The following is a 24,824-nucleotide window of genomic DNA, read 5'->3' on the forward strand; positions in this document are numbered from 1 at the left end:
AAATATAATTGTTCTGCAAATAACCCTTTGGAATTGTGAATTGGGAAACAAATAAATATTTAACTTCCATTGATTAATTGCAGCGTGAAATGTTGTTTAACGGTACTTTTAATTACAACAAAACACGCACGCAACATTAAAGCTAATGAAATTAAGAATTTTCATTAGCATTCACATTGGAAATCAATTCAAGGAAAATCCAAAGAAAAAAGTAAAAAGGTTTATAATATTTCAAGAACATTTTTTTGTTGCATTACAATAATAAGTACTAACAAGTAATGCCCAAATAACTGTCTGCCCAACTGCCGGCAATCGAATCGCAGAACAATTAAAGAATAAAGCAAAAAATTAATTAACACTTTGCGGTAAATCGCACAAATTTTTTCTGCCTTTGGCACAAGTTTACACGAAGCCATGCAGATTTCACAAAATCAAAGCGAATTTTCATAATGAAATCAAATCCAGCACAAGCGGCACACAGTTGTTGGTATACTATAGCTATAAGTGATATATATTTTTGAGACTCGTGTAATTAATAAATGGTTATATGGGCATATTTCGGTGTATATGTGTGTGTTTGTACCGCAAGTACACTTGTTTATTTGTTTTTGGTTGTTGTTGATTACCGATTTGGTACATGCATAATTACACAAAATCAGTCTACACACACACACACACTCCGGTTATTCTAAGCAATGCGACGCGTCCTTCCAAAAGCTACGGTCTACTTCCAAAAAGCTGAAAAAACATGGCCAGATCGGACAAAAACAAACCAACTAATAGTAACAAACGGTGTAAAAATGTAATTGAAAAGCAACGAAACCGTTCATCGCCGAATATCATGCGAGTTTGCAGTAAACAAGCGCAGCCTAATTATTATAAAATGGCAAAAATGATTTTAGTGTTGTGTGTAAACATACATACACTTGCAGGCAAAAATATTCGTACAAGGCAATAGATTGGATAAGATAAGCTGAAAAACTCAATAAAAAATGTAAAATCGTTCATGAATTCGATCAAATATAAATAAAAAAAATCAAAACTTGAAAAAATGCTAACCTTACTTTCCCCGAAGATATAACACCCTTCGCAAATATTGGTAGTCGAAAAAGTCTTTTCGTATTTCTAATAAAATTTCAACTAATTTGTTTTTTATATTGATAAAGAACTTTAATAAACCAAATATGTACCAGTTTGATCGACCACTTTTTGCCATTTTTCCGCTAGAGACACTATTTCATCAGTGTAAAACTTTTCTGGTTTCTCGGCGAAAAACTGCGACAAGTAATTTTCACAGGCTTCTCTTGAAGCCAACTTTACTCCATTAAGGGAGTTCTGCATTGACCAAAACTAATGGTAGTCCGATGGTGCAAGATCCGGACTATACGATGGATGCATCAAAACTTCTCAGCCAAGCTCTCCCAGTGTTTGCTGAGTCATCAAAGATGTGTGTGGTCTAGCGTTGTATTGATGGAAGACGAAGCTCTTTCTGTTGATCAGTTCTGGCTGTTTTTTTCGATTGCTTGCTTCAATTTCATCAGTTGTTGAGAATAAAATGTACAATCAATCGTTCCACCAGACTGGAGCAGTTCATAGTGAATGATTCCTTTCCAATCCCAACAAACACTCAGCATAACCTTTCTAGGCGTCAATCCTGGCTTTGCGACCATTTGTTGAGCGTCACCACGCTTGGACCATGATCTTTTTCGCACATTGTTGTAGTATTTGATCCACTTTTCGTCTCCTGTTACCATTCGTTTCAGAAATGGTTCGATTTCATTTCGTTTCAGCAAAGAATCGCAGATGTTAATTCGGTCCATTAAATTTTTCACAGACAATTCATGTGGTACCCAAACATCGAGCTTCTTTTTGTAGTCAGCCTTTTTTTAAATGGTTCAAAACCGTTTGATGATGAATGTTAAGTTCCTTAGCGATGTCATGGCTGCTTATGTTACGGTCCTAGTCAATCTTTTCCATAATTTCATTGACTTTTTCAACGATAGGTCGACCAAAGTGTCTGATACAGCATCGCTGCCGTAAAATTCACAAATTTCATTGGTGGCTTGCGTTACATTCTTTCTTTTTTTTACAAAAAATTTCAAAATATAGCGAATTTCTTCATCGTTTTGACTCATTTTAGAACAGCTGTACTTTTTTCAACTTCCCCGAATTAAATTTTTTTGGTGAAATGAAGCTTAAAATCTCACCTTTCCAACGCTATATGGTATGACACAATGTGATTGGTGCCACTGGAGATATACGACTGCAACGACATATATTGACAAAATAGGAAAATACTTTTTCGACTACCCAATAATATCTAATAAATCTTTATATTAGGTATATGGGCGTATATAAGTGAATTATTGAACCGATTCAAGCCATTTTTGGTACATAGATATACTAACTATTATGAGGAAAGGAGTCTCTCCAATTCTAATTATATATTCACACATTGACCAATATTTTCGCTATGAAGACAACTTCAGGCTTTGGGGTCCATTTGTACAGTTTTGGTCATAAGGAGCCATAAGAGGCCTCTTAACTTGGCTGACGTTTCGTTAAAAAAAAATGTAATCAGTAAGTAATTGAAAATTCGGTGCCATGCACGAATACTTTTTACGCCCAGTGTATGTCGCATGTAAGCATTAATCTATGAATGTCCATCAAAATCAGTCGATTGCTAACCGCAAGTAATGGTTTAGTAAACGCTCTCAATTATAACTAAGTCTGACAATATTGTGTATTTCTATACATACACTGTATGTGTTTATGTGTGAGTATATGCATACTTATGTATATATTGTTGTATGTAGACATAATACGAATGCACTTAATTACTTATGTTGGACCCGAATCAAGAAATTTATGTTCGAAAATTAACGACCAGCTGTGTACATATGGGGTTTCGGCGTTGGCTATGTTTTCAGCATTTTTGTAAATTTACACATAACGATCATAACATCCATAAATAATTCGTTGCGAAACACATTAAAGAAGTGTGACAAATATGGCACGGTTTAATTGATCTGAAAGCAACAAATCGAAACAAGATTCCTGGGGGTGGACTCGATTAAATCTGATTAGCGCGCGACTGATTGACTGACTGCTGTTGTGGCTTGTCACACTACATATTTACGGAGTCTAAGTTAAGTGACGTTGAAATACTGTTGCGTGCTATAAAAATTTCGACAAAATGTTTGAAATTTGAGCAAGAGAATGAAATCAAATCCTATTTATCAACCAAATAAATTAAAAAGAACTTTATAAGTGAATGAGGAAATGTATAGAAAATAATTCCAACAGACACCGTGTCTCTAAACTCCAGTGAAAAGTACAACCTCTCTCAAAGAATCTTGACGATAAAGATTAAGACCCAAATCTATCAGGGAATATTAGGCATCACATTGTTAGAATTGTAGAAGTCCGGACACTGAATCCAATTTTCAAAGGTTTTCAAGCATAAATCGGCCGATACTGCTGCAATTTCATGTTCGATATTCGTACGAAGTTCATCAATCGTCGCTGGCTTGTTGGCATAGACCATAGACTTGACGTAGCCCCACAGGAAATAGTCTAACGGCGTCAAATCGCACGACCGAGGCGGCCAATTGATTGAGCCATTTCGTGAGATAACACGTTCGCCAAACTTAGTTTCCAATAAATCGATTGTGACATTCGCTGTGTGGCTTGTGGCGCCTTGCTGTTGCAACCACATATTGTCCAAGTCCATATCAACCAATTTTTTTCGGTATGCAGGGTAACTCATGAAGTACCTGTGGATTGCTGCCTGACCAATAAGGGATCATTCTCAAGTTGTTGCTGACCTCATTCACGAACATATGACTATTCTGGTGATTAAGCGGCTTCAGTTCTTGGGCCAATTTGATCTTGTAAGTGTGCAAGGCAAGATCTTTTCGCAAATTATAAATATCGCCAGAACGACGTCACAGTGATGCTCAACGCTTGAGAACGAATTTAAGGCCAACTGTCTCCTAACATTTGTCTCACAGATTCACAGAGGTTCTTAATCGTAAACTAATATCGGATACCGAGAATTTAGAAAAGGCCTAAATTTTTACGCTTTCTTGGCGTTAGTTGTTACTAGCAAGAAGACACAACGCTTGATGCGCTAATGAACATATTCCTTTTCACTTTTCCAGACAATTCCAGCAACAATACAACAATACACAACAACAACAGTCTCTCTTCTGAAGCCTTCTCTGCAATCCAACTGTACATAGAGCAGCCGCATGTTAAGCTGCAGTTAGTTGAAAAAAAAAAAAATTAAATAAAAAAATTAAAGAAATAATATTTTTAATTGCGTTGCGACTCTCTCATGTGAATAATTAAAAACATGTTTGCCTTATCACTTGCCGATATTTAAAAAAAAGCCTCACAAGTATCAAATTTCTTCCGCCTTGTATCGACGATTGTTTTGTCCGTCCCAACCATTGCGGCCGAATTTATTTAAATAACAATGATCAGTGCCGCAATCGTCTAACGGCATTCAAGTTCCGACATTTTGCGCATTTTTTTTTAAATAAATTTTTTAGACAATCAGCGCAACAGCTGCACGTGCTACTGCAACCAACAACATTGCATGGCCAAAGACAGAGGCTATAGGCTATAAGCTTTGGGTGTAGCTTGTAGACTCTGTGTTTGGCATGCTCAGTGCAACCGTCGTTTTCCAATTGCCTTTCGAAAATCAGCAAAACAAAATCTTGTATGCATGTATGTGTGTATGGATGTACGTTTTTCGTTGCGAGTTGCACTAAGCATAACTGCTCGTATCCTAAGCCACTTTACGTTTAACGGCAATTATGCTACAAGTGGTTGCAAACAGAAAATTGACTCCTAGAATGATTGACACTTTGAAACGGTATCGATAACGAGACAGTTTCGAGCGCAAATTGCAAAAAAAAGTGTTATGGATGCTAATTTGCATGATGCATGATTTTACAACATAATATGCATACATATGTACATGTATGTATATAAGATATGTATGTATATATTGGATGGTGAATAAACTGGCTTTTTTTTTTTAAGGTTAGATAGGCTTTTTCAGACTCTTTAAATTTCTGTACGGTATTCCATAAGATATGTTCTCCAACTGGAATAACATTTTTTTTTGTCTTTCGAAGTTTTTGTCCAGAGTTTGTCGTGTCTTCTTCAGCAGTAAACTTTTTTATTCTGTAAAAAGATACTTTCAGGGTCCTTGACCTCGTGCCAATGAAGAAGCCGCTGGCATCTGTTGAGCCCAAGTTTTTTCAGGCGCGTTGTTGGAATATCTACGGAGTTCAGTGAACCGACGGTGGGTTCTCGTGTAGAGATCATCCAGAAAACGTAGAAGTTGTAAGCGTAGAAGATCTCTGGATCATCTCGAATAGTTCTTGACATTGATGTTGTCGATATATCTATTTCCCTTGACATATGTAATTTTATTATGTATGGGGTTTGTTTAAAGGGAATTCTTCAAATGCGTTCGCGAACAACTTTTATGCCTAAATGGGTTTGAACCATGCTGAACGACCACTTCCCTTCCAGTTATCAACTGCAGACGTTTGGGAAAAAATTATGCTGTATGCATTGTATAAACAGGATGTTACTTATGCTTCAGCGATTGACGCTATTAAAAAACAAGTAAGAAAGGGCTAAGTTCGGGGGCAACCGAACATTTTATATTGAAGCAACTTGCAAGAATCAATGCCAAAGAAATACCTGAACGTGCACACCGTCAACCAGAGGATCGGAATCCAATTCGAAAACTCCGGAAGGCATTAGAACAGGCATTGCGTGGCCGCATACCAAGCTATCCATACCAATGGGATGTTTTTCGAGCATCTTACAAGCAGAAGATCTTTGCTATAAGTTAATGTGCAGAAATCAATCTCCAACGCAACCAGCATATCGATATACAAAGCGATAGTCAAGCGGGATTAAAAACGATCTCATGTTGTCAAATCGCTATTTGTGGAGAAGTGTATGGGATGGTTGTATTGCCTATCAGTTTGCAACCGTGTACAATAAGTCTGGGTGCCGCGACATAAAGAGGTAACCGACAATGAGCTGACCGACGAACTAGTCCGCTCGGCGGTGGCTTCCAAAATGATGGGCTCCCACACCATAAAGCAGTTGCTCCACATGGAGTAGAGAGTGGTGATAGAACGGCACTCGCAGCAGGTAACAGAAATGCGCCACCCCAAGATATTGGTGAGGTTACAACATAGCAAGGTTTTGAGATATGATCAACCTCGCCCGAGAAAAATTCCGTCTCCTTGTCGCACTTTATACTGGGCACTGCAGGTTCAAGAAAAACTTGTTCAACATTAGTATGGTCTCTTGTGCAAACTTTCGGTTTTGCGGCATGGGATCGGAAACTCCAGAACACTTGATTCTGGCCTATTTAAGAAATTTGCAGAAGCAGACTCAAGGCCCTTGGTCCACGTAAGTGGAGAACAGGAATCACATCACTTTCATGGCGCTCAGCTAGCTCCTGGAATTGTTCAAAGTGCTGGACCTTTGTGGGCATATGTGATATAGGAGAGGGCACAATAGACTATACAGTACAAAACCTCAAATATTTTCTACCTATCTATATGTCGGAATCCAAGCAATTATATGTACATACATATAAAATGTTCACTGAGATTAATTAAGGGACCTAACGTACCATTACCAATCATATGTAGTAAAGTCAAACATTGGTACATATGTTCAAATATTCCGTACCTTTTTGAAGACGACCATCATCTGGTTTTAACCACGGCTCTTAATAAGCCTTCTGATACTATCTCGGATTTCAACTCCACTCTTCACTCTGACCATATATATGTATAACCCTATACCTAACTCGCTAAGTTTTAGGTGAAAATAATTACATATTAGGTGAACAAAACTATTATACTCTGTAGCAACATGTTGCAAGAGTATAATTATTATAATTGTCCCATAAAAAACATTGATATAACTTACAGATATTAACAGCATTATATCTATAGGTTGAGTTGAAGAATTGATGTTTCTGCTTGTATTAGAGTTATGCACAATTTTTATCGTGGCTAAACGACATTACCTAAGTTAGACATAGCCTTAAACACATTATCAACATTCCAACGGACACCAAACTAGTACATTAGCGGTTGTTGTTAGATAATGTCTTACTAGAATAGGATTACACGTCGACTTGTTGACAATTTAAATAACATTAACTTACTTGTATAACATTAATCACTTTACCAAATCTATTACAGTTACTTTTTTAGGAACTATAATTGAGCGATTGATTCTCAGTTAGCGAAAAGTCAGAGTATGGTTTTGTTGGACAATTTAGTGTTCAATTTACTATTAAAGTTCTTAATTATCTTAAAATTCAGAAGTCAGTTGCTATAGATACTGGAAATAGAAGGGGAGTAATACTCGTATAATTTTAATATTTTTCACAAATATTCACTAAGTTAAGAAAATCTCCACTGAGATAGTGCTAGATAGAGTTCGATACAAATTAATTGACAATTATGTTCTAGTTGACAATTATATGATAACTGACAATTAGCTAATTGCACTTTATTATGGTAAATTTAGTTACATTTAAGGTGCGATTTCTGTCTTATTTTCAAAAAGCTTAGATATTTGGCATAAATACCAAACATTAAACAATTTTTCTCGCAATTTTTAAGCAAAATAATCACTGTACAATGTGTCTGTGTGAAAACAAATGCCGATATTGATCGATATTTCGATACAATTGCTGAAACTAGAATTGGTTATTGATTTATGCTGTTATAAATAGTATTGAAAACCAGTCAAACAGTAACCATTTTACTCTACTCGTCTATCATTTATTATTTGGGTCAGATTTAGCACTAATGCATTTTTGTGGAAAACAAAATATTTTCAACATTGTGCGTTCAAAAGCGAAAAGTGGAAGAAAACATAGCCCAACATTGCAATGCGGAGTACACCGTTATGATCATATATCATACACCAAATACCTGCCCGCTTACCTAAATATTATATATTCAAGTTTGCTTGGGGCACATGCCAGCCACTAGCTTACGCGGTGCCACAACACAAATGGAATGAAAACAAAAATTGCCTGTGAAACCCAGAGATTGGATTGTGCGCAGCCTCCGCGTGCTTAGTTCCAGTGACAAGTAAACCCGCTCTTTTACGCGCATTTGCCAATAACAGACATTAGTACTCGTACAGGCACACACATGTATAATCTTTTTCAGCGCGAATTCGGAGAAAGATTAACTTTAATTTTTGGCAAGTATTTATTGCTTCATACTATATATGCAACATACATGTCCATACGTAGGAGGAGTGTCCATGTTTGGTGTGCAATTGCTGCTGGGCAATGTGTCTTTGAATTCGGTGCATTATTGTGCGGATTGTGCATGTTTGGCACTTTTATTTGCATATCTAGCGATATATGTAGTAGCAGAAACTGGTATTTCTAGACACCGTTATAAGAAGTAGGTTGGGAGTTTCTAATTTTAAGACTACTACAGCATTGATCATGGCTAATTAGTGATATTTTTTTTATTTATAAATTTCAGACTCTTTGACAACATAGGATAGGTCGAATACAACACTCTCTGAAAGACTGCACCAAGTACCTTGGGAGAGTCACTGTTGTGGAAGAAATAGTAAGAAAGAGACTAGCAATGCCTTATATGAGTGTAAGCAGATGCTCGGCACCACCTGGGAGCTTTCTCCCTCTCTCATGCTCTGTTAAGTACTATTGTTAGACTAATTCTGCTCTATGGTGCAGTAGTATGGTGGACAGCGGACGAAAATCCACTTATCGGAAGCCAATGGAAAGGGTTTTAAGAGCATCTCCAACGGCGACTCTTGAACTAGTGCTAAGGCTATCAACTATGGACCTCTTCGCTAAAAACTCCAAAGCAAATATGTAACCTTCGGTCGTAGCTCGATGGGTAATGGCGGTTCGGTAAGCATCGAGGCGACTAAATCCATATGCACTATGGCTGTATTTTCAGCATATTCTTTATCAGAATTAGTGCTATAATACTCAGCTTGAACTCATATTATAGACTTTGAATGAGTTTCCTTCTAATGCAGAGACATTTGAAGTTCAAGGGACAAATGTCACCAGTCATTGAGTTGTGGGGTGCTCAACTGGTAGTAGTAAAAGTTACAAAGTTTGACCGGAGACTGTGATCTGGTATCAAGGGAAACAGTTAGACCTTGGACTTCGCGCATTGGCTTTGAAGGGGAGATTCGTGGTGGCTGTGGTTTGAACGTAAAGGTAGGTGATTGAAAAATTCAGTGCGGTCGGGTGTCGGACCCACAGCACGACGGAGGTTTTAGAGCGGCCTCGACGACCATTACAGTATATTAGGTTTTTTATATTAGGAAAGCCGTGAAGCCAGCCTCTTCGCATAACAGCCAGAATCGTCTTTTTAAGCAGTGCAGCAGTGGAGAATGTTACCAGGAAGAACCGACTTCACTTCTACTGGATAATAGGTGACACGACATCGATGACAATGATATAGTGAACGAGATTGCCGAGAGTGATGTTTGGTTGTCATTCGACAAACATTGGTAAACCCACGCATTGTGTTCACGACGATTTGAACAAGAGTCATGCCAAAGAACATCAAAATTCGATGGAATGATTGATCAGGATGCAAAACATCATAGTCATATGAATAACGGTGGATCAAAAATACACAAAATTATTAAAAGTAGTGATAGAAGAGACTGTAGGAATATGATTGAAATAATCATTGGTCACCGTCTTGTGGTGGCAGACGTCTGAAGGGATGACAGATCCATATGACTGATGACTTTCACTTGCCCTGCACCAGAAAGACAACGCTTCAAATGCTTGGGTTCCATGCTATGAGTAGAAAAGGTGTCAATAGCGAGGCCGCAGAAACTACTGAAATTCACGCTAAGCGTGAAGGATCTTGAAGGATGACTACTTCTCATGAACGGTGTAACGTCACGGCATCTGGCATTGCTACAGACCAAAACCAGTCTATGCGTCGAACAAACTAACCAACACAACCTATAGGCCGAACTAGAACTTCAAGGAATTCCGTAAACTACGAGAACACCCTTAAGAGATCGTCTCAGTGTGAAATTGTCGAAAAATATATTTTTTTTAGTTGCACTAACGGATGGTATACACTGTAACATTCTCTCAAATTTTTAAATGGAAATTCAAATTATTATGGCTACAGTGTTTATTGTAGAAAGGGAACAGAGTGGAGAACAATCTTTAAAAGCGTTTTTTTCAGAATGGTGTTTTTCAAAACGATTTCTAGTCTCAAAGGAAGAGTTTTGAAGATATCTACTTCCAGTTGGAGAGCAAATTTTTAACGTCATTCTCTACCGCGCTATGGAAGTTTGTTTTTTATGAAATCTTTCTATTTGTTTTTATGAAGAACTGTGGAAGAAAAGAGCAAAATCAGTGATTTTTCGGAGGGTTACGCTAAGACGACCCATTAAAGTACATCGTAGCAATAAATTTAAAGTAAAGGAAAACGATTTTTTTTCTTAACAGTTTTCAACCATCGAAATCTATGAGGTGTTAAGAAGCATATCCGTAAGATTTTGACAAAAAAAACATGAAATATTTATCTAAAATGCTCAAAAAAATAAATCGTTTTTATTTCAGTTATCTAGTACCAGTAGTATTCTTACACTATTTTGAAAATGTAAATAGCTTGCGGATTTTGTATTAGAAAATGAATGCGTGAATAGAATACGACGCATATTTCACAGCTTTCAATGCAACTCAGCCAGCATAAACAACGCATTTTTAAACACACTGATTAATATTGAGTTATGTGTGCAATAATATTTTGCACCTGTTACTTGAAGAAAAGGCGCTTAAAAACTAGTTTCGATATTTGCATGCCAGCATATGTGGATATCAACATTTTTTTTTTTTGCTTGCCATTTTGGTATCTAGTGCAAGTTTCGAATCAGTCCAAACTGAAAATTGTTGCCAAATGCGCGATATTTTGCAAGTAATGCGATCTAATCAACGGTGTATTCGGTGCAGCTAACAGCTCATTAGTAATTAACATATAAATTAGCAAGTGTACAAGTGTGTGCGTGTGTTTGTGTATCGCCTATGATGCTTGCCACTGGAATTTCGTGCAAAATTGTATCACTTCGCTTCTCGATTGGCGTCACGCCGCTTTGCGTACTTGAACTATGCGCGCCTGCGTGTGTGTATGTATGTCTGTGTGTGTGCCCGTTTATTTGCTGATATCTGCACTAGGGCTACCCGCTGGCTTGGGTTTGGTCGAAGAAGTAAAAGTATCCATACGTAAGCAAACACGAATTCTATTATTGTGCTTGTAAATTTACCAGCTATACTTGTACTTAATTTCGATCCATTCATATCGAATGAATCAACACGATTGTTGACGCTGCAAAAAATCGCCAACCAAAAGTTTGGCGAAAAAACATGCCATTGAACTTTGGCTTTTGACTTTGCTAAAAGGCTTGGACTTGCAAATCCATTCGTTGAGATGAAGTAGAGTACGCATGAATTTGTCTGCAAAGCGCGGAATTGGATCGAATCAGCAGGTGTCGTGATTGATCGGAAAATGAAAATATTTATTTAAAGGGTGTCTATTGCGTAAACTAAATACCGCTTACTCAATAGATATTTGATACAAGTATTAATGGGAAGCTATCAGTATTGCTAGCCTGTGGTCTTAAAACATTTTTACTCTTCTTCAAGGTCATTCGTGGTGGAAGTTTCAAGTGCAGTGCAATGGATCTCAGAAAACCTATTCAATTTTAAATACTAGTTTAAATTTTGATTTTATCTGCATGCAAAAATCTTTATATTATATATATGAGCAATTTCTTGAAGAGAGTACTACATAGGGGCCGTCACGTTACGAATATTCTCAATAATGCCTATTACATCGCATGACCTCCATCAAATGTAAAGCGTGGGTCGAAGTCGCCTTCGTGAAACAGGCTGCTCGAAGCACGTAGCCGTAGTGTCCATGAACTTTTCAAACTGGTCAAGATATCCGATGAGGAGCCCAGCCCAGAAAAAGTTGTAATATTCAGTTTAGGTTATATGGGTAATCCGTCAGCTTGTCGGACTGATCACACTTAGGCTGTTATGTTTCGTCCTCTTTGCAGCCAGACGAAAACCTTCAGTGGTAGGATATTAGTTATGGATAAAGCGCCCTGTATTTACTACAAATTTGGTTAGATGTCTTATTTTTATTTTCGCGACGCCTGAAAGTATGACACCCGAGGTGTTTTTGCCTTGTTCTGCAAAAGCGAGAAGTTGAAGGAGGAAGTGTTGAGATAAATATATCTCTTCTCACATTTTCTTGAAAACAGTTGATGCAGCTGGCATTTAGTAAGATATTGAATGTTACTGCCTGCTTCCCGATTGGACACTGTCTAGTTAGGACTCTTAAAACCATTGGAAAATGGCCCTTACTTAGAGTGAAAATTTCCCTAGACGTCCTGTGATTTATACTAGGCCAGAAAGATCTTACGCCTGCACAGTTGCTGGTAGTTGCCCAACGCTTGCTGAGCTGGTCTGAAGCCTAACAGTTCAGCAGGGACCCACAAGAAGCCAATGAAACCAACGGAACTCCTATCCGTTCCCATTTCGAAGTTATTGAGACTAAAGTACCTGCCATACCAATCTTATCAGCCTCCAGGCACCCAAAAGAGTCTAATCGTAAAATCAAAGCTAAGGATACTAGTCTTGAGCGCACAGTCAGCAAACTTAAGGCTAATATAACTGTCCCACTATCAGAATGGATAGTAAGCACTTTGAAGCAGGCGGCACACCGAAGCATTAGATGTACTGCTGTAATCTACTTATGGAATACAAAACGAAGGTTCGCAAAGTCGAAAGAGAGTCGTGGTAAAGCTTCCGCGGCAAGTTAGTGTGGATAACCGAGGTTGTTAGGCTTAGGAACTCGCTAGAAAAGCACTCGACTATCCCTACACTAATACGATAAAAATGTGGAGAATGGACTGCTGCAGTGAGAAATCACTGAAAGATCTAGTCGACATGCTTTTTCCAGGGTGAACGGACGCTACTAACTTCCAACCTGTAGGAAATAACAGAAAGTGCATCCCTCCGGTATCACAACGAAGGACCAACTACTTTGGGCATTGAACAGCTTCGAACTGTTTAAATCTCCTTTATGGAAGTTATTTTTTCGTCTTTTTCTAAACGTTGGCATATGATTAAGCCTTTCACATCCTTTTATTTTATTATACGTTATAGTACCAGCACTTTTGATACATTTTCTAACACGGCTGGCAGCTGGTACTATACCTGATAATAAGATATGAGGCATGTATAAGGCTTAACTAGGTGCCTAACTTTTGGAGAGAGGCGAGGGTCTCACACGCACCAAAAGCGGGTAAAAGAGTATCCTTTTATTTGAAAGAATATAGATCAATAAGTCTAAGCAAATTATTTTTTGGAGACACTCGAAAAGATTCTATAAGTTTACATTAGGTACAACATTCCAACGGTTAATCTCTCGAAATCACAAGGCCTCAAGGTAAATCCATTAACACTGCACTTAAATCGTTAACCTCAAATACAGAGAGAGAGTTCTGGAGAGTTCTTTCAATACCTAAGCGTAGCATTTAAAAATATCTCCAATAGCGCAATCAATAATAGTCTGAAAGTAGGCGGGAAAGAGGCCGCAATCATAGCAGGAATAAAGGCTTCTTAAGCTGCAGGAAGATTAATGTAGAATGGAAATAAGTCAGATTGCACAGATTAGCGCCAACAGGAACTCCTCAGGGTTCGGCTTTATCTAAAACTTGGCTAAGATATCCAGGAGCTTCGCAGTTCAAGGCCATGGATAAAGTATGAGTATTAGTTATCAACTCGCAAAACCTCTTATCTGACTCTACAAAGAACCTCTAACTCATGTATTGGGCTCGGAAACATCAAAATAGGGCGGAATTGCAATAATAAGCAATATTACTGAAATAAAAGGACGAGATCAAAGTTATTCAACAGGTATGTTAGACCAAATGTTTACTCTACTTCTTGGATATGACGACTTCTCATTCAGCTAATATCCAATGTAAAATATTCTTAAGATAAAAAATTCGTGCAACAGCTGAAGCTAAAACCGGATAGCAGGCACCATGCGGATATGCAAAGAATGACAGTATTATTGACAAGGTCTTGACCAAATAAACTCTACAGTTTACAACTTCCATGTGCCACTGACAGCAACAAGAACAAGAATTTATTGCCAGTGATATAAGTATTTGGACAGACCAAAAAGTTACTTGCAGAAAGCAATTAATTATTCTACAGCTGATTGACACTTACTACAACAACAAGATAAACAAAATTTATTAACTGCAAACAATAACGCCAACAATAGCGGTGGAAACATTAACTCATTCACACAATGAACGAACGAACAAACGAATGAATGGACGAATGAGTGAGTGAGTGAGTGAATTAGATTTCGTGCCTACAAAATTGGCAACAAAAGGTGCTGGGAATGAGTCAAGCGTGGAAGGCGGCGAAATAGTGAATGTGTAACCATGTGTCTATATGTCTGTTTGTATATATAATATTTTCGATTTCTTGCATTAAATTGAGACACAGACAAATTATTGCCGCAACGCGCACGACACGACAATGAAATGCCAAATTATAGACCATGAAATGTACAGTTGGCACTTTTGTTGCAAATTCGATTGCGAATGATTTTTTTTTATTTTGATTTTTTTAAATTTGAATTTTAATTTTTTTTGCTTTTTTTTTCAAAAATACACACATACATATATGTATATATGGCTTGTTGAGCACATTTTTTGTCTTACAAGACCACTTAGCGACTTTGTTAATTACTATAAATCGCCAAACTCAGCCAATTTCCCCAAAAGAAGTCATGGCAAAAAAGCTGCAAACAAAAGCAAACAATATTAAGGACTGCAAGTGGCGGCTGCGCACAATTAATAACCAATTAGTGAGCAGTTAATATGTGCTAACACTTACATATACATATGTATATGCTTCTATGTATGTATATATGTTGATATATAAAGCCTCTGTGTGACCAATTGCTCATGCTACTGTCTCATAGTAAAGGCATTTAGCCTATTTAAACGTTCGGCCGGCGTTGATGCAACATGCATAGCTTTTTATTGCAACAAAGATATGCACTCATACTATATAAGCACGCATATATATAAATATATAATTGAAAACATTTTTGTTGCTCTTGACACAATCAGTCATTGCGTGCAGCCGTTGATAACTAGTTTGGTTTATCTTATATATAATTGTATATATTTATTATGCTCTCGCAATAGATTTTGGCATTCCCGCATTGTGAAAAGACGGTAGTCTGCACATATAAATACATAAATATAATTATTGGCAGCAATGTGATCACTAACAGCAGGCAATGTATTTTCCTTTAACATCAAGAAGGCTGCAACATGTCCAAAGCGAAATAAACAAGTTGAATTATTATGATTGAATTTCATGTCGATTGATTTTTGCTTTTTTGCTACCCGCACACAATAAGTTGACGATAGTTCATGATCTCAATACGAACCGTATCTATATTTGCTCTAAAAATAACTGTCGAGAATTGATATGTTACCATGTTACCACCTTAAATGGGCACAGTCTCTATTCTAATGCAAACCTTATGATATTGTGTGTGCAGCTCTAAGCGCCACAAAATCACATAGGTGCGCTACAAATATTTTTAATATATGTTTTATTTGACACCATTATTGATTTTTTTGACAATTGTTTACGAATAAATTTTTAAACATGTGGCAACATTTGAAAAAAATAAAAAATAATAATAATTGAAACCGACCAATTAGACGCGACTTTTATTATATTTCCTGAATCAAATTCTGCAAAAAATTAAACACGTGGCAACCCTTCTCAAAAATATTCAAACATTATTATTTTTTAAAGTTACCTAATTAAATACTAGTTTTATTATTAATTATATATTTTTTCAATTTAATTTATTTTAAAAATTAATTGAAAAAAAAAAAATCAATAATAAATATTGGTACCCATTTCATGTCTATTTTTTTAAATTCGTCAATCAAATTTCAAAAAGAACTAACAGGTGGCAATCCTTTTCGGATATATTTTTAATATTATTCTTTTTTTAACCCATTTACTTTCACATCCACTTTATTTTATTTACTGAACTGAACAAAAAAATAAATAGGTGGGTCTCTCAGTTTTTGTATACTTTATCAGACGAATTTCATTTAAAAAATTAAACAGATGGGAACCTTTCCGAAAAATCTATTTTAAATCCGTCTAATCAGGTACTCTTTTTATAAATTTCTTGCTCCAAATTTAATTTTTTAAAACATGTTGCAACTTTTTCCAAAAATAGTTTTTGAAACCCCTCTAATATTAATTAAAAAAAAAAACGGGGAATCTTTTTTTAATTTTTTCATTCGTTTTATTTTTAAAACCGTTTAATTAGAAGTCTATTTTAGTATATTTCCTTCAAATTAAAAAAAAAGTAAAAGATGGCAACTCTTTTAAAAAATGTTTCCAAAATTATTATTTTTCAAAACTATTGACGTTTTATTATTTTTCATCAATTAAATTTATTTAAAAAACAACAAATGGCAACCCTTTTCAAAAATATTTCCAACACCATTTATTTATATTTCCTGAATTTAATTGTATTAAAAATATTAAGCAGGTAACAACATTACCCAACAGGGAGCAACCTTGCTCAAACGAAGCAGTAAACCTTTGAAACTTCGTTAATATAATATTATTTTAAATAATTTTCCCAGATTATCAACATCATTGAAATAAAAAATTTAAATTACCCCTTCTCAAAAATTATTTTCAAGAAACTTTCAATATTTTTTTAGAAATGTTTCCTATTTCAAAGACACCTATCGTATATGTAATATTATTATTCTCAAAAATTAAACGTATTTGAATAGACTTGAGATATATTTACGGGTCTTCACAGGGACCATCCATACAGATCCCTTCCTAGAAACATATATAAGGTATTCTCAAAACGATCATATTTACATTTACGTACATATGAACTGGGGTAGAAACATATAATATTTATCAATTGTAGAAGAAGAGCTCAAATTTCTTCATGAGCCCAGAATAATTGTGATACTAGTTACCCATGAGCCAATGACATTTGCTTAGATCAGCTTAATAAGCTAAAAAAAAGAAGTGCTTGTTGAGCTAACAACACAATGGAGCCTGCCAGAATCTAATGCTTTCTTACTTAAACCGCTTTTTGTCGGTGTTTAATTGTGATCCTGTATGTCTTCGTCAAAATGAATTTAATGAGTTTTTCAGCCTTATTACATTATTTAAGTCAATCGTGAATGCCGGATCAATGTCGTCATCGATTGGAAACATATTTACGTCATATTTCGACAAGTGGTAACAACAGGAAAACCACTATAAGTTGGGCGCGTATGACAGTAGTCATTAGTTTTGCTATTTTGATTTGACTAGTTGAATGCGGAGCTTTGTCTATGAAACTAATATTAACTACTCTATGCGTTGTGTGGTAAAAACTTTAGGAAGTATTCAGTTGCAAGGATGCTATTTTTACCTAAGGTACAGAGATTAGAATTGAGGACCCGTAACTTATAATATTAAGACATTTTTTTTTATAATTCAAATTGTGGTTAGATTTACTTAGAGCCAAACTCTGTCATATTTTCTTTGACAGCTGTCAAAAGCTCGTTAAATTTCAGCTTAAGAACTACACCAGCACATGTATAAGTATTACGCACTAGGCGAGTTAACGTAATAAACATTACAACAACATAACATACTAGTGTCCATATGAAATCTGAAAATGAGGAAACATGAAGAGAATGAAGATAAATATCTAAAATGAATAATGTAGACCCCTGGGGTACATTGATTTGTGAAGTATGATGACAATCGCTGTTCCCAAGCGCTCAAATTATTTGTTTTTGGTTTGAATTGCAAGACAGGCAAAAAGTGGTAAATTGCTTATACATACATAGCGGTTGTTAACGTAAACAGCTTTTAAGTTAGCATTTGTTAAATATTTATTATTTAATAAAGGAGTCCCCTTATCTTAACAGTGAGATAAATGTTTTAGGCGAACATCATTTTTGCAGACCTCTTTTTAATTACTCAGTTTAAATCGAAATATAAAGTCTTTATTAATTTCGAATATTTCTATAAAATGGGTTAAATACGAAAATCTCAGATTGCGATAACAGAAATGGGTCTAAGAGAATTTAAGAAAGAACTGATATAAATATTGACCTTTTTCAGACTTTTCTTTAATATGCAGATTTCTTTTTTTCACAATTGAATTATATCCAATAACAACTAGTCAAAATAACAGATTTTGATTTGGTAAGCAGAGGAAGACCTCTACTCCGTTGGAAAACCAGGTGGAGAAGAACCTGGTTACACTTGAAATCTCCAATTAGCACCTCGGAGAAGTACTTATTTCTTTTGATTAAATTCAGCAAAAGTGAAACCCAGATACTTGTTACGAGTATAAAACTACTCTCTACTCTACTCCATTTTGAATCTCTATAAACTCTACACTACCATAATATTATTTATTCTTCATGTAACTAGTAGTTTATTCATTATATACAGTGCTTTAATCAACTAAACTACAAAATTTAAAAAGTCTACAAACTCTACACTATCTTAAATTGTTCACTATACACTAATTTAGCAAATTCGGTGTTTTGTATAATACTTATAGTGTTTTAATCAACAAAACTATTGAATTTAAAAAGTCTACAAACTCTACACTAGAAAAATATTTTAGAATATTTACGTGATTTGCGCAATCACTGTTTTGTAGCATATTTGCAGTGTTTTAAACAAAAAACTAAAAGATTTGAAAAGTCTACAAACTCTACACTTTCAATTTTTTTTAAATTGATAATTTTTGCTAATATTAGTTTTGATGTTTGATGACGTTTTATTGTTTGAAAATAAACTTGCTTTTATTGAGATGAAAAGTGAAGCCGTAGATTCGAGTAAGAACTCTGTAGGAGACCAAGGTAATTCTCTGCCTTTAGTTGAAATATACCTTCATAACTTAAGTTTCTAATTTTTTTTTCAAAGCATTACTGGAAAAACTATTTTATGAATCTTCTCGGCTGCAATGGTATTACATTTTTAGTTTTATTGCTCGAAACTGGGATTTTAAAAGTTAAAAAATCGATGGCATTCTACGGTTAGCCTGTTATTATGCTAAATAGTTGCGATCTGTGACTCTATCCATTTAAACGAGAACCAGAAAACATTCAATTACCATCGTCGTAAGATCTCCTCGTTGAAGAAGTCAAAATTGCTCAAATTTTTAAGGATAGGGCTCATAAAATTGATTTGTACTGGCTACTGACTTCAACTCGTCATCTTCATGGCTCCTTTCACAAGCACACTTTTTCTGACAAGAGAGCGACGCTCGAACCTAGTACTAACAGGCAAGTACCTAATCGAACTCGCCCATTGTTAAATTTACTATTGTGATTTTCTACGAAGCAAAATGAAAATGGACACTTTTATTTCCTTCCTTTTGTTGGTCAACTAATGCTTTTTCCAGTATCTTTATGTTAGGTAACTTGCATTGATACTCATTGGGGCAAGTTAGCTGTCAAACTGATTAATATGTTCGTAGCTTTCATTTCCCCATTTCAACACGACCTTTTTTGGTCTTACCATTGAACTTGACTTTGAAGTTGCCAAAGATAAGCACAAAGCAGAGAAGAAGTGTATTTTTAAACTTATTTTTTAATGCGTTTGGTTTAATTATATAAAGTAGACACACTTGTCTGCATTTGCCTCCTGGTGTGCGACGTTCAAATTTGGCATTTCATCCGAGCTAAATGAAGCCAGCTTTTTCTTCCTCTGCCACATATGGGAGCATAGTTTTGTTTTGCACTTAGCCACAGGTGGTTAAAAACACATGTCACGACATATATAGACAGTGTGCAAACATATGTATGTTTAAATCGAGTGATTGCATGTGTTGCAAGTGGCACGCTATGCAAGATCGCGTGCTGCATGCTTACAGCTTCTAATAGTTTTCTGACGCCTTTATTGGTAATCATTTCCATTACACAATCGACACGTATAAATCACGGAAGGATGCATGGATGTATCATAATGGTTTATTGAATATGAGGCAAACATGTTTTTCTATTACACAATGCATAAATATTTGTGATATATTGTTGCATGTTGCATCACAAGCATTTACAACTGCGTAGTGGATAATGTACGGACATAAGTCACCAATTTTTTTACTCACGCAATAGTTTTATATTATGTTTAATGGTTTCCGGGTAAAATAATTTCGAAGGTAAGGCTTTTAGTGATTCAACATCGATTTGTTTGATGAAACATTGACCATCTTTTAGACGGCACTATTTCCACATTAACTCTAAGATAATTAAACCTTGTCGCGAACAGACGCTTGGCAAATTTTACATACGCATCGGTAAACCCAGAGTGTGCTATCAAAGAACGACAATTACAAAGTATCCTTGCGTTAAAACAACATTTAAAGACAACTAATCAAAATTCAAAGTCATAAGTACCCAATGTACAGGAAATCAGTCTATATGCTCTATTTTAATAGTTTTGTCTTTTCTTTAATAATATCTAATTTTTTTATACACAAGTATTTGGTTGCAATCCCTAATCCATTCTCTTGTCAACTCACAATCCATTTACCTCCGCCTAATTAACGAGTAATCGAAATCCGCTTTATTCGCTGGATTTTAGAAAGTCAATGAGCGGCACTAAAAGCTTGTACACGATTTCAATATAATTGAACAATTCCATAGTTTAATTTTTGATATGTCAACGTGATTCATAATCGAGTGTGAAATCGTGGAGTGTTAGCAATCTACAAAAGTGCAAATGTACATATGTTGCGCCAATGATAATGATCTTCAAAAAACCCACAAATGAAGGTAAATGTGTAAGAGAAGTAGACTTGTCTGAAGACATAACTTAAGCAAAGATATGTGTCTAATTGTACAATAAATATGCTTTTGCTCTTTTTACTAAGGTGTCAAGTGAAAAGGATTGTCAGAACATTATAGCAAGCATTAATGCAAAAAAAATTGCGCCATTAACATTTAATCTAGGAACTAGAAGTACGAAGCATCCTAATTGGTATTTTAATAACTTAATTAGAAAGAAATTTTTGATATATTGGGTTGTCAAAAAAGGGTTATGGTATTTTTATTGATTCAATTCGTGTGTCACCCATTCATCGAGCTTCTTAGTGACTCCAAGCTTCATCAAAAGGTATATAACGGTTTGTTGACTACTAAGCCGGTCTCTTTCGACCAATTCAGCGATTTTATCACAATTTTCGACGACAGGCCTTCCGGAGCGTGGCGCATCTTCGACCACCTCTACACCAGAACGAAAACGTTGAAACCATCGTTGTGCGGTGGAAATGGAAACTGTATCGGGTCCATAAACTGCACAAATTTTATTGGCGGCTTGAGATGCATTTTTGCCTCTATCGTAGTAGTACTGTAAAATATGCCGTATTTTCTCTTTATTTTGCTCCATGTTTGCGACGCTATAACTCACGAACGACTTAAAAGAAACGACAATCAATCAAACACTTGTTAGCGCGTGAAATGAGCTTTCCAAAAAGGTATAGCATGATCCAATGCGATGAATAAAGCTAGAACTACGCGCTTTCAGCGTCAACTAAAAATCCCGCAAGACTTTTTTGACAACCCAATAAAAAGGATTTTGGTCAGAGAATCAAACTATGGGCAGAAAAAAATAAAGAAAAGCTTTAAAACTAAGACTTCTTTGCCTTTTATCAATTGGCTCTTCAAAGATATATCCATCCTAAAAATCATCAGGCAGGTGTTAGAGAGATGGCGGAAAGATAGGTCGACATACCTCGCGAGTTTGTTCGAATAGTTTTGGTGGATATTTTGGGTATAAAAAAGCCTGCCAAGGCCGTTCAAAAATCAAGGTGATACTAATCTTTTTTTCGATATCCGTGGCTTGGTGCATCATGAATTTGTTCCGGAGGAACAGACTGTCAATAAGGTGTTCTATTTGGCCGTTTGCGCGGAGACCATCCGTTGAATGCCGAAGTTGTAGAAGCACAATTGATGGATCTTCATCATAAGGATAGCATACAGTAAACTTTAGCTCATAAAATAAGTCTATACAAATAGGTTAATAAATCTCATTGGTCAATGTCTGCTTGGTATGCAATCGATAAAGATTTTATCTGATCTAAAGTTACCATGAAATTAGTGAGGAGGACATATCAGTAACATTATCACTTCTTGCTTGCAAATTCCATTTAACGTCCGCTCAAATATTTTCATGCCTTCGTTGGGTTGATAAACTAATGTAGTGTAAATTTATTGAAAACTTTGCACTGATTAGCAAATAGTTGCTTGCACTTCAGTATGGGAAATTTAGTAACAACTAATGGTTCAAATTTAAAAATTAACTTAAGTGGCTGCCAAAGCTTCCGTTGAAAAATAATTCAATAAATTGTTCAATGTCCCACTTGAACAGTTTGTCAAACTTGTAACGGTTCCTGATTTTTTTAATTGACAGTAAATTACAATGCAACTCAGCCTCGTCAGCTGTTGCTTTTACAACAAATCTCTCCTACAATCGCTTTGTAGGGTAGAGTCAGTTGGGGAAATGCATTGACCGTGCTTACTAAATTTTCTTTCAAATCCAGTTTAAAGCATTAGCAGAAAAACTAAACTGAAAAATTAAAAAGATAGTACAAATTGCTGGTTGTAAGACACGAAGAAGGTATCTGTGGCGTGTAGTGGGACGTGCAGTAAGTAAGTACATGAAAGCACAGGGAGATAATAACAAGTTTTTCACATGCAATAAAATTCAATAAAAGCAACTGAGAGCACAGGGAGTAGGCTCTTTGAAATACAACGGTAAACGCGAATGTTTTTTAATAGCCTGAACAGGGCAAGTTAGGTTTGCCACAAAAATTGGAACAAGCAGATGGAAATGTTGGGGACCTTAGAAAGTATATAAGGGAGGATCTAAGTGGAGTTACTTTTTTCAATAAATGAAGAATATGAAACCCAGTCGTAGCTGGGAGTGTACGCGAAGACAGGGGAGAGTCGTTTTGGCGCCGTTCGCATCAATTCCGACTGACGTATAGAAGGACTTGGCGCATTTTTCGTCGAAATCTTAAATTGAAAGCGTACAAAATACAGCTTGTGCAAGAACTGAAGCCGCTCGACCTTTCCAAGCGACATTGCTTCGGTCTATAGGCTTTTGAAAAGTTGATAGAAGATCCTACGTTTTCGCGGTCAACTTTTTCAGCGATGAGGCCCATTTCTGGCCCAATGGGTATATAAACAAGGCAAAATTGACGCTTTTGAGACAAAGAGTAACCTGAAATTATTCAAGATCTGCCAGTTCATCCAGAAAATACAACGATTTGGTGAGGTTTTTAGGCCGTTGGTATCATCGGTTTATACTTCTTCAAAAATGATGCCATTAGGAACGTAACAGTCAATGTGGATCGTTATCGCACCATGATAACCGACTATTTGATGCCTGAAATTGAAGCTTGTGATCTCGCCGACATTTGGTTACAACGGCGCCGCTTCTTACACATCGCATCAATCAATGGATTTATTGGCAGAACACTTTAGTGAGCAGATAATTTTATGTTCTGGGTCGGTCGGTGGGTCACCAAGATCGCGTGATATCACACCGTTAGACTTTTTCCTGTGAGGATTTGAAAAGTCTTAAGTCTATGCGGACTATTCTGCCTTGATTCAGGCCTTGGAGTAAAAAATTGCGTGGGTCATTCGCTAGTTTCCAGTTGAAAGTCTCGAACGAGTCATAGAAAATTGGTCTCAACGGATGGACCATCTGAGACGTAGCCGCAGGCAACATTTGGAAGTGATAATCTTCAAAAAACTAAACTTTGAGATATCGGGAAATTTGTCGAAACCGCCGATAACTTATAGCTGTCAGAGAAACTGATCGGGTCAAATCCAAGGCCTTATGCCGAAAACTTTTTAATTTGACGAGATATCTTCACTAAATTTGACAATGAATATTATCTTAATTATCCTTGCTACATCTTTTCCAGTTCGAAACACCATAGTACATATAGCTGCTATACGAACTGACCGATAAAAATTTGGTTAGGTTAGTCTGGTAGGTCAATGAGCCACACAAATACCAGTTTTGGTCCTTAGCTATACCGGGTGGAGTTTAGTTACTAGATCCATGAGAAGTAGTTATCCTTTAGAATGCTTGCGCTTGACGACCTCACTTTCGATACCTCCTCCGTGGATCATGGGACAAGTGCACAAGAGATGTTCCATAGTTGCCTTGATTTAGACATTTCCTACAGTCTTCTCGATCTGTCAGTCCCGGTCAAAACTAAGTATGAACACTTTTTTATTTGTGAAGGGCATTATAGCAACCGAAGTTGGTCTCTCACTCAAAAGGATTTATTCGAATGTGATACAGTTGATATGGAAATGTGATTTGTTTGTATACTTCTAACTGCCTTTTCCAAAAATTGCATACGAAATTTCAGCGTCTACGCTTACGTACGGAAAGTTGTCGCAGACACGCCACAGAATTAGCTGATTATAAGCAAATAGTGCAAAAAGTGTGAAATAAAATTAGTGAGCATTTGCGCAAGCGAATTTGGGTCAGCGACACAGTGGGCAGTAGACACATGGACCAACGCATGTGCATATGCAAAACGGTATTTAAGTAAATTATTGCGCCACTTTAGTGACTTGCAATACGACCCGCG

General features: G+C 36.2%; 1 long non-coding RNA gene across 1 annotated transcript in view; it reads right to left on the minus strand.

Annotated features, from left to right (window-relative positions):
• Window positions 1-24,824, minus strand: part of LOC125778478 (uncharacterized) — a 105,529-nt gene that overhangs the window by 20,269 nt on the left and 60,436 nt on the right. The window lies entirely within an intron of this gene.

Source organism: Bactrocera dorsalis, chromosome 4, assembly GCF_023373825.1.
Source record: "Bactrocera dorsalis isolate Fly_Bdor chromosome 4, ASM2337382v1, whole genome shotgun sequence".
In the NCBI taxonomy this organism is placed as follows: domain Eukaryota; kingdom Metazoa; phylum Arthropoda; class Insecta; order Diptera; family Tephritidae; genus Bactrocera; species Bactrocera dorsalis.